We start from the raw sequence: 10024 nt of genomic DNA on the forward strand, positions 1-10024 counted from the left end.
CCCCCCCGCCACACACTTTCTGTCCCCTTATCATCTTGACAGGCATGAAGATATTCTATTGAAACAAAGTACCCCCAAGTAATTGGAGTTTACCCCAGTTATCTCCTGATGGAAGAAGATAAAGGATGAAACCTGGTGCCAGCCAGAGAGAGAGCCTGTCTCCCACTTAAAAAAAATTACAACCTGTCAGACCACCTTGCAGGAGATGCTAGAGCTGAGACAATCATGAATCAGGGATGGGCTGGGTTATCAACTTCATGCCAGTACCCAGAGACAGACTCAGGGGAATCATTGGATCTCTTTGTTCCTGTTTGTTTTCCTTAATGCAAGCATATTGAGTAAGTTTCTTTTTCTGTCCTCCACTGTTCTGTGCTTGGGATATGTGAGGGGCTGGAAAGATGGTTCTGTAATGAAGAGTGCTTGCTGTGCCATCATGAGGACCAGGATTCAGATCCTAGCACTTGCATCATCCCACAAATGCCTGCAACTCCAGCTCTGGAAGGGGCAGGCACAGCAGGATCTCTGGGGCTTGCTGGCATTCAGCTTAACTGAGAAAAGTTGAGCCTAAGTTCAAGTAGAGACTTTGCCTCAAAGGAGTAGACAGAAAGCGAGAGAGGAAGACACCTGACTCCCTCTACTGGCCTGTCTGCACACAGTCATCCACAAACACACAGCTGCACACATACACACAATAAATGAATACAAACCTTTTAAAAGGATAGATGGACTGGCTGGCTTACTGGGGCTGTTAGGACCAGGTTCTGATTAGGAATAGTTCTGATCACAACCCCACAGCCTCCTTTCTGTGCGTTGAAGCATCCAGGACTTTCTAACCAAGGCCTGCATGGACAAACATGAATCCTCTGCCAGGGACTCTCCGTTTCCACTCTGCCTGGCCACCAGGCAGCTGAGTCTTACGTAGAGGTCTTCTATTGGTGTCCCCTCCCTAGAGACACCCACTGGGCCAGGCTAACTGAGGAAAGCGCCTCCCCTGATCCACAGCTTTCCCAGTATCCACAGGGTGTCTTAAAATGGCTATTCTCCTTGATTGTTTCCCTGGAGCTAAGGGCTTCTCTCTCTCTCTTCCCCACCTCACCCCCACTTCCATCCAGACAGTGGCATTGGGAGGAAAAGACTGTCTGTCGTGCTGTTTCCGAAGCCTAAAAGAGTCAAGTATTTCTTAACTAATAGAACAAATAAAAGAGAGAGCTCTCACGAAGGAATTATACCTCCCAAAGAGTTTGCAGTATGACCCAGGAGGTAGGAAAACAGAACACAAGATCTTTCCATCTGTCAATTAATCGATATCGGTTAATCACCGACTGGTGACCTCCACACTTCAGCGCCTGGAGCGGGATGTCTCAGCTGTTAAGGCTGTAGTTTAAGGATTAATTGATGCACAATCTCTCTGTGATCCAGAGCCCAGCTGGGATCTGCGCTGGGGAAAGATTGACAGACTTCAAACTCCCCTGGAACTTCCTAGAGGAAGGGTCCTGAGCTGAGCCTTGTTACAGCCCCCACCTTTCCCCAGGGTCCTCCAGCTCCAGGGCATTAGATCTCTGTAGGAGGTAAGGAAGCTGCCACTCTGCCATTCGCCCAGATCTAGTGTAGGGAGAAGACAGAACTGGGTCTACAGCCCAAAGATGCTTCCTCCCCATCCTGCTGAGGAAGCAAGCATTCTGCTGAGGAAGAAGAAAGCTGTGTGTAGTGGGGACGGGATGGGATGGTTCATCACGTGAGCAAAACCAGGAGCTGAGGAAGCACAGACCTGGGAAAGAAGGAACTGAGGCTCCCTTAGCCCTGGGTGGGAGGGCCTCCTTCGGATCTGCTGTCTTAGATGTGGTCCTGGAGTCCAGCACGGGCCCAAAGCCTAAGACAAAGCTCCTAGTCCCAGCCCCCCTCTGGCGGCTCCAGGTGGCCTCCTCCCTTGGTGTGAGCCTCCAGAAGCTTCACACACTGTTTCTCAGGCCTCCCTACTTTATGGCTTTCGTTATTCTTAATTTAGACAAAAGACTTTGCTTAGCCCTTTATGGTCTCATTCAAATGGGCTTTCATCTTTTCACTAGAACTGTCTGTTTTTACTGTTTTGATCTCCACTGTTTTATTAAGTAATCCTTTAGCTTTTAAGAAAATTTGGGGTTTATTCTTATTTATTTTACTGGTTTGGGTTGGTCTTTTTTTTTTTCTTTCCTTTTTCGCTTTTGCTTTTGCTTTTAAATGCAGAGACAGCAGTATTACAGAGAGGGAGGCCAGCAGGGTCCCCTAAACTGCTGAGGAGTGGCCTAGAGGCCTGGAAAACAAGGACAATGAGTGTGGGCCCCAGACAGTCCTCCTTGACTGATATTTCCATTAAAAATTACTCATTTCAGCCATATGGAGACTCAGAGCAAATAGCTGTCACAGAGAAGATAAGATTAGCCCTCACAGCCCGGAGGACTTACCAGAACAGGGACTTTTAACTTATTTAACTTATTTGTGGGAAGGTTAGTGACATCTTGGTAAAACTGCTTTGACATGTGGCTACCTGATATGGCTTCTGTGTTCTAAAAGCAGCCATTACACCTTCTGCTGGCTCTCTCTGCCCAGCCACCCCACCCCAAGTTAGAAGCAGGAATCCACAGTAACAAACATTCTAGACGGCAAGCCACAGCCCCGTCTGATGCGGCCTGTTCTCAAACTGGAGGATGGAGCCGTCCTTCCTGTTGCATGGAGCTTGCTTTCTTCAGACACACGAGCAACCTTTAAAAGCATAGTGTCCCCTGTGTTTTTGAAATTTATGTAAATGGTTTCCTGCTATCTGTTCCACTCTGTCTCTGACATTTTCTGCCTCTGGGTTGCTTGAGAGAGCATTCCTATTGCTGGAGGAAGGTGAAGTCAATTGCTCACTGCTATTGTCTGCTGTCTGGTACTCCATCACGCACAAGAGCCGGGTTTTGTTTGTTTTGTTTGGGGGTTTGCTTTTGCTTGAAAATATGGAGCGCGTCACAGATTTGTGTCACCCTTGCACAGGGACAACACTAATCTTCTCTCTGTCGTTCCAGTTTTTCCCACACGGGCCGCAGAAGCCAGCACTTGTTTTATATTTTGAGGGCAAGAGTTCATGTTACTCGTGTTAGTCTCAAACTCCACAGGTGGCTGATGGTGGCCTTGAACTTCTGACTCTCCTGCCTCCACCTCCTAAGTGTTGGGATTACATTCACGTGCCCCCACTCTAAGGGCTGGTGCCAAACCCAGGGCTTGGAGCAAGACAGCAAGGGTGTTCTACTACATGAGCCACACAGCCGCCGTGTTCTACCCCCACGTTCCTGAAGGAGGACACAGGTCGGCTCAGATCCTCGTTAGCGCTTCAGAGGACTCCAGTTGTCTAAATTTTGTACAATCCAAAGGGTTAAAAACTCTACCATCTTGTTCTAATTGTATCAAAGAGATGGAGCAAGTTTTTGTGTAATTGTTATTTGTTCAAATATCTGCATTTGTGAATGGGCTTTTAAAATCTTTCTTCCCCCAATGAGTTCTTGTGAATTTTTGATCTGCCAATTTTAAAAATAAAGGCTAGATTTTAATTTTTGTCAGTCTGTAAGTTTGAAAAAACATCTACCCCTACTCCATCACCCCTTGCTAACTGTGTATACAGTAGGTTTTTTGTTTGTTTGTCTGTCTGTCTGTCTGTTTTTGCCCTGGCTGTCCTGGAATTACTATATGGACCAGTCTGGCCTTGCGCTCACAGAGATTTACCTGCCTCTGCCTCCAGAATGCTGGGATTAGAGGTGTGTGCCACCATGCCCCTCTAGTGTTTTTTGTTTGTTTCATTTTGTTTTGTTTGTTTTTTAAATCTCCTTAAACAGTAATCTATAATATTGGAGTGATCAAATCCACTTATTTTGCACCTGAATTTCATGTTTTTTTTTAAATTTTTTCAGAGAAACACTCGCTCTGAGGTCCAGAGTTCTTTTCAATCCATTTTCCTATATTTGTATTTATAATTTTTCTCTTCACATTTAAGTCTTTATCCATTTGGATATTTTTAAAAATAGAATATGAACCTAATTTAACTTATTTCCAAAAAAGTGGGCCATTTTTTTTGAAACTCTTCACTAAGTAGCACACCCTTCCCCCAGCTTGGAAAGCATCCCCTGTCATCTGCTGAGTTCTTTCATGGCCTTGTTTATTTAGCCTTGTTTCTGTTTATTAGATGTGTTTATTTATGTGCGTCTACATCTGCTCCCGGTCTCCTACCCTGTCCCTTCAGTTTGCCTATTCAGTCCTTTCACAATAATACCCTGCTTTTATTATTTTGACTTTGCAATCATCTTGAAGATCCATAGCCCAAGTGTTGTTTCTTTGTTCTTTGGAAATTGGATTAGCTATTTGTGGCTCTCCATTCTCCTATGTAGATTTTATAATCAATTTAATTCCCTAAAATTCCTGCTGGAATTTAATTGAATGTAGAAATTAATTTCGGGTTAATAGATATCTTTCCAAGATGAAATCATCTCAAACATAGATACTGTGCTTCTTTTTATTTGGGCTCTTCAGTTAATGGCCTTTTGTGGCATTTGTTTTCCTCTGTGGTCTTGGGCCTTCTTTCTCAGCTAATCCCTTAGACCTTCAGGGTTTTCACTGTTACTGTGAGAAGTCAGATTGCTCCATTTGGGGGGGGGGGGGACCTAGAGTAAGTGTATGCAATTGTAAAATTGAAAGACATTTCACCACAATCACTGAAGACTGCTCCCTCTCCATCCCAAATTCCCCTCCATCACCCCAGCTTCAATGTCGACTAAGCCTGAGCACCCACAGGTACTGGGCCCCAGGAAAGGGGAACTGGAGATGGAGACATCTACCTGCGGTCATAGGTAATGAGTGGCAAAAATGTGAGTGGTTAAGGTTGCTTGCTGCCTAGTGTCTAGTTACCTGAATGCCCTCTGGGAGCTAATCAGTAAAGTTTGTTTGTATTCATGTGTGTGTGTGTGTGTGTGTGTGTGTGTGTGTGTGTGTGTGTGTGTGTGTTGTGTGTGTGCCTCTCGGCCTTTATGTGCACAATTTGCATGCAGTGCCTGCAGAGGCCAGAAGAGGGCATCATAGACCCTGCAATTGGAGTCAGGCAGTTAGAGGGTCCTCTGCAAAAGCAAACACTCTTAATCAATGAGCCACACATCTCCAGCCCCCAAAACACTTTTCATGTTCATTAGACTTTGCAATTAAAAAAAAAATACTTATTTTGAGTTCTCACCCAAAGCACATGTTTTTATAAATTTTAAATTTTATTTATCTATTTTTATGAATATGAGTATTTTGCCTGTACCATGTGTACAGGCAGTACCATGAGTATTTTGGGGTACCATATGAACTCTGGTGACCTTGGAGGCCAGAAGAGGGCATCAGATCCCCTGGAAATGGGAGATAAGAAAGTTGTGAGACGCCATGTGGAAGTCGGGACTTGAACCTGAGCTTTCTGGGAAAGCAGTTAGTACTCTTAACCTCAGAGCCATATCTCCAGTCCCTAATTTATACAGTTTTTTTACACTTATTTATTTGAGAGAGAGAGAGAGAGAGAGAGAGGGGGGGGGTAAGAGGACAACTTGCAGGAATGGGTTTTTTCTTTCCACCATAGGAATCCCAGGGATGAAAAAGACATATATCTATAATTTAATTTTGTTTCTTAATTTCTTGCCTTCTTTTTTGTTTGTTTGTTTGTTTGTTTGTTTAGTTTTTTGAGAAAGAGTCCCACTTTGAAGTCTTATCTGGCCTAAAATTTGATATGTAGCCAGGCTGGCCAAGAATTCATGGAGATTTTCCACCCCTACCTTCCAAGTGCTGGTATTAAAGGTTACCACAACCAGCTATTTTATTGTTTTCCCCACATCCCAAAACAGGGTTGCTTTGTGTAGCCCTGGCTGTCCTGGAATTTGCTCTGTAGACCAGGCTGGCCTCAAACTCACAGTGATCGGCAGCCTCTGCCACTGTAGGGCTGGAATTAAAGGTGTGCACCACCACATTGTTTATTTTATTCTTCTTAAAGAGAAATCTCACTAACCTGTGAATAACCACCCCTCAAAACCTGGATTTCTTCTTTTAAAACCTGGATTATTTTTAAAAGAATAATTTATTTATTTATATTATGTATATGAGTGCTCTATCTGCATGCACACCTTTATGCCAGACGAGGGCATCAGATCCCACTAGAGATGATTGTGAGCCACCATGTGGTTGCTGGGAATTAAACTCAGGACCTCTGGAAGAGCAGCCAGTGCTCTTAAGTGCTGAGCCATCTTTCCAGCTCCTGGATTTTGTTTGTTTGTTTGTTTTTCGAGACGGGGTATCTCTGTATAACAGTCTTAGCTGTCCTGGAATTTACTCTGTAGACCAGGCTGGCCTCAAACTCACAGAGATCCGCCTGCCTCTGCCTCCCAAGTGCTGGGATTAAAGGCGTGCACCACCACCGCTCGATGTAATTTTTTAAACTCATTTATTTTTGTTTAACTTTCTCAGAAAGTTTTTTTCTTTTCTTTTTTCTTTTGCACTTATTTAAAAGACTTTTTTAAAAAAATTCTTTTCATCGGGTTTGTCAAAACATAGCCTATAGACTAAATCAATTTTGTTTTTTAAGTTGTTTAGCTGGAAGGAGCCTCATGCGTTCATTTACATATCGGATGTGTCTGTTTTCACATCAGGACAGACACTGAAGTCCACAGAGCCGAAAAGATTTTCTACCTGCCCCTTAATAAGAAAAGGCTTGCCAATATCTAGCTTTGGTTTATTTTGGTTTTGTTTTGTTTTTGAGATGGGGTCGCCTGTACACAAGGCTAGCCTCAAACTCACTACGCAGAGGAAGATGTCAAACCCCTGATCTTCCTGCCTCCTACCTCCTAGCATGAGACACCATGCCTGGCCTGCCAGTTCTTCTTTAAAGAGATTAATAATTAATTTAGCACCTTTTGATAGAGAACACTCACATGACTGTCATGAATCCGTCGCATTAAGAACATATTTTTTTTTATCCCCATATGATAACCTAGCCTGAAGCACATAAATCTTAGGCACACAGCTTAAGGAAGCTTCCCATCTGCACATACTAGCATCATTTTGAGCAAGCTCAAGAATTCCCCAGCACTACAGTGGCCCTCGCAATCCCCTACTGATGAATATCACTGATCTCCTCACTCCCAAGGTAGCAATTCCAAACTCATGGCTCCTGCCGCCCACGCTGTGCCTCAGAAACAGAATCATTCAGTCCCTGGCATTACGAGTCTGACATTTCACTCCACAACATACGGCCAATTGTGCTCTGCACAGCAGTAGCTGAATTTTTAATGTTACTCGGCACTATATTATTTAGAAAACTAGGCATTGTTCTTAGTATAGTATTAAATTCAATTAATATCCTGAAGTGGCTTATGCTTGTATTTGTAAATAAAGCAGCCTAAAAATCTCCTTCCATCTTATGTTCTCCTGCCCCTTCAGAACATTAGCTGTAACATTTCAAGCACGGTACATCAGGTTCATGAAATGGCTTGCACAGCTTTCCCTCTTTTCTGTTTTTGAACAGTTGATGCTCGATACCCATTTGGTTGGCCATTGAACCCAGGCCTTCACACACACTAAACGTGCATCCTACGGCTGAGCTTCACCCCCAGCCCAAACTGAAGGGGTTAACTCTCCCACTCTCACAGCCGAATGCAGGTTTCAGTTCTCTGAGAAGGGCAAAACAGGTGTCTCTCCCAACAAAGAGCCACGGTGCCCTTACGTTCAGGGATGAGGGAGAGAACAGAGACAGGGCCTAGTCAGTCTCACAATGTCTCAAGGACAAATCCTGCAGCCCCATTCTGAGTCAATCCAAACTTGCCCAAGTTTGTACAAGTACGTCCAAAAATGATAAGACTAAACCTCAGACAATTAAAAATGTACTAATATAGCTGCTGCTTGTTTAGCCAATCATGTTTGAGACGGCCTAACTGTTCCTGACACTCCCTTTAGCCTGCGTGCTCCCTCTGGGCTGTCGCCATTTTGTACAGGAGTCAACCCCGCTTACGCGCTGGAGTATTAATAAGCTCTCTTTGCTTTTACATACTATTTGAGTCTGGGGTCTGCTTCAGCATTTCCTCAGACCCTTACAAAACTTCAACTGTGATACAAAGTATTGTCTAAGCTTTGTTGTTGCTGTTGGCTTTTTCTTAACATTTAAGAACTTACTTTTAAATATCTATAAAAGAGCATGCGCTTTAGAGAGTCATTGTGGCAGGAAGATTTTTATAACTTTTGCATTCCAATCACTATTCTGCCATCATGTTCCACCCTAGTTCAATTTATTTTGCTGTGACAAAGCACTGACCAGAAACACCTTAGGGGATAAAGTATTTATTTCATCTTAAAATCCCCGGCCCCAGTTCATCGGGGAGGAGAGCCAGGGCAGGAACCCAGAGACACGCGGAAGCAGAGGTCATAGAGAGACCCTGCTCGCTGGCTTGTGTCCTTGGCTTGCTCACCGGCTTTCTTATACAACCCAGAACCACTTGCCCTGAAGTGGCACTGCCCACAGTGGGCTGAGCCATCCCACATCAATCACTAATCAAAAAAATCCCCCTCAGGCACGCCCACAGACCAATCTAATGGAGGCAGTTCCCTAATCCAGGTTCCCTCCTCCAAGGCAACTCTAGTTTGTGTTAGCAAAAGCAAACAAACAGAGCACATGTTTGCCTTGTATCAGTTCCACTGCACAACACACACAGACACACATACACACACACAGATGATACACACACAGCGACACACACACAGATACACACACAAAGACACACAGACACACACAGATACACACACAGACACACACACATGCACTGATAATAATAATAAGATAAAAATGTTTGTAAGTCTTTTCAAGGCAGGCTGTCTTCATCAGTCATTCGTGTGTCTTTTCCTGGGGTTGGGAGTACTGTCTCTTCTGTTTTAGTATTTCCATTATTCTTGTTCTCTGAGGCTTTCTCTGATGTTTTTCTTGCTATCTAGGCTTAAAGACATAGTTCATCTGTTCTCCTGTTCTCAGTTATTCTTGTTTTGTTTTTTTTGTTTTTTTTTTTTTTCTTTTTTGGTTTTTCGAGACAGGGTTTCTCTGTGGCTTTGGAGCCTGTCCTGGAACTAGCTCTGTAGACCAGGCTGGTCTCGAACTCACAGAGATCCGCCTGCCTCTGCCTCCCGAGTGCTGGGATTAAAGACGTGAGCCACCACCGCCTGGCTATTCTTGTTTTTGACAGGTGCTCCTCCTTGAACTGCTTTAACCACTACACCTGAGTTTTGACATAGAGAGCTTTCCTTGGCATTCAATTTGAAGAAATCAACATTTTTTTCAGATATGCTTTTGAATCCAAGAGCCATTTCATAGCATTATTTTGTATTTTAGACATTGTCTGAAATTGTCTACTCTCTGGCTATTTTCCAGCTCCTGAGCCTCTCTTGGTGGTTATTATGTGGACACATCTGCACTGTGCTTACAGATGTGGTAGATGATAGATGACCATTTAGTCAAACAACAGTGGAGTTTAATAAACTTAGTTCCAATCTTGTCTTTTCTTATCACCTAGCCGTCTCTTAGATGTGTGTGTGAGTGTGTGTGTACACGTGTCACAACTGTGAGTAGAGGTAGGTCAGATGATAGCTTCAAAGAGGAGTGATTTTCTCCTTCCACTATGTGGGTTCCTGGATTGAACTCAGGTCATCAGGCTTAGGTGAAGGAGTTTTACTCACTGAGCTACCTCTCTGGCCACTAGATTCACTTTTTTAATTCCTGAGAAACATTTTGTGTAGCCTTTGTAACTGGGGACATTCCATTTGCCTTTATACTTAATCAAAATTTGGGGCTGAAACTTTTTTCCCAAGAGTTTCTAGATAGCACCTGATGGTCATTTCTACACTTCCTTAATGTTCCTTTTTTTTTAAAATATTTATTTATTATGTATACAATATTCTGTCTGTGTGTATGCGTGCAGGCCAGAAGAGGGCACCAGACCTCATTACAGATGGTTGTGAGCCA

At 43.6% G+C, this 10024-nt stretch overlaps 1 non-coding gene and 1 pseudogene across 1 annotated transcript; one reads left to right on the forward strand and one right to left on the reverse strand.

The window, feature by feature from the left end:
* The window catches only part of LOC101992648, a 169311-nt pseudogene that overhangs the window by 26922 nt on the left and 132365 nt on the right, over nt 1-10024 (forward strand).
* LOC113456177 lies at nt 2967-3069 on the reverse strand. The gene has a single exon (XR_003377036.1). It is a non-coding gene; the product is annotated as a U6 spliceosomal RNA (small nuclear RNA).

Source organism: Microtus ochrogaster, chromosome 5 (genome assembly GCF_000317375.1).
Source record: "Microtus ochrogaster isolate Prairie Vole_2 chromosome 5, MicOch1.0, whole genome shotgun sequence".
Classification (NCBI taxonomy): Eukaryota; Metazoa; Chordata; class Mammalia; order Rodentia; family Cricetidae; genus Microtus; species Microtus ochrogaster.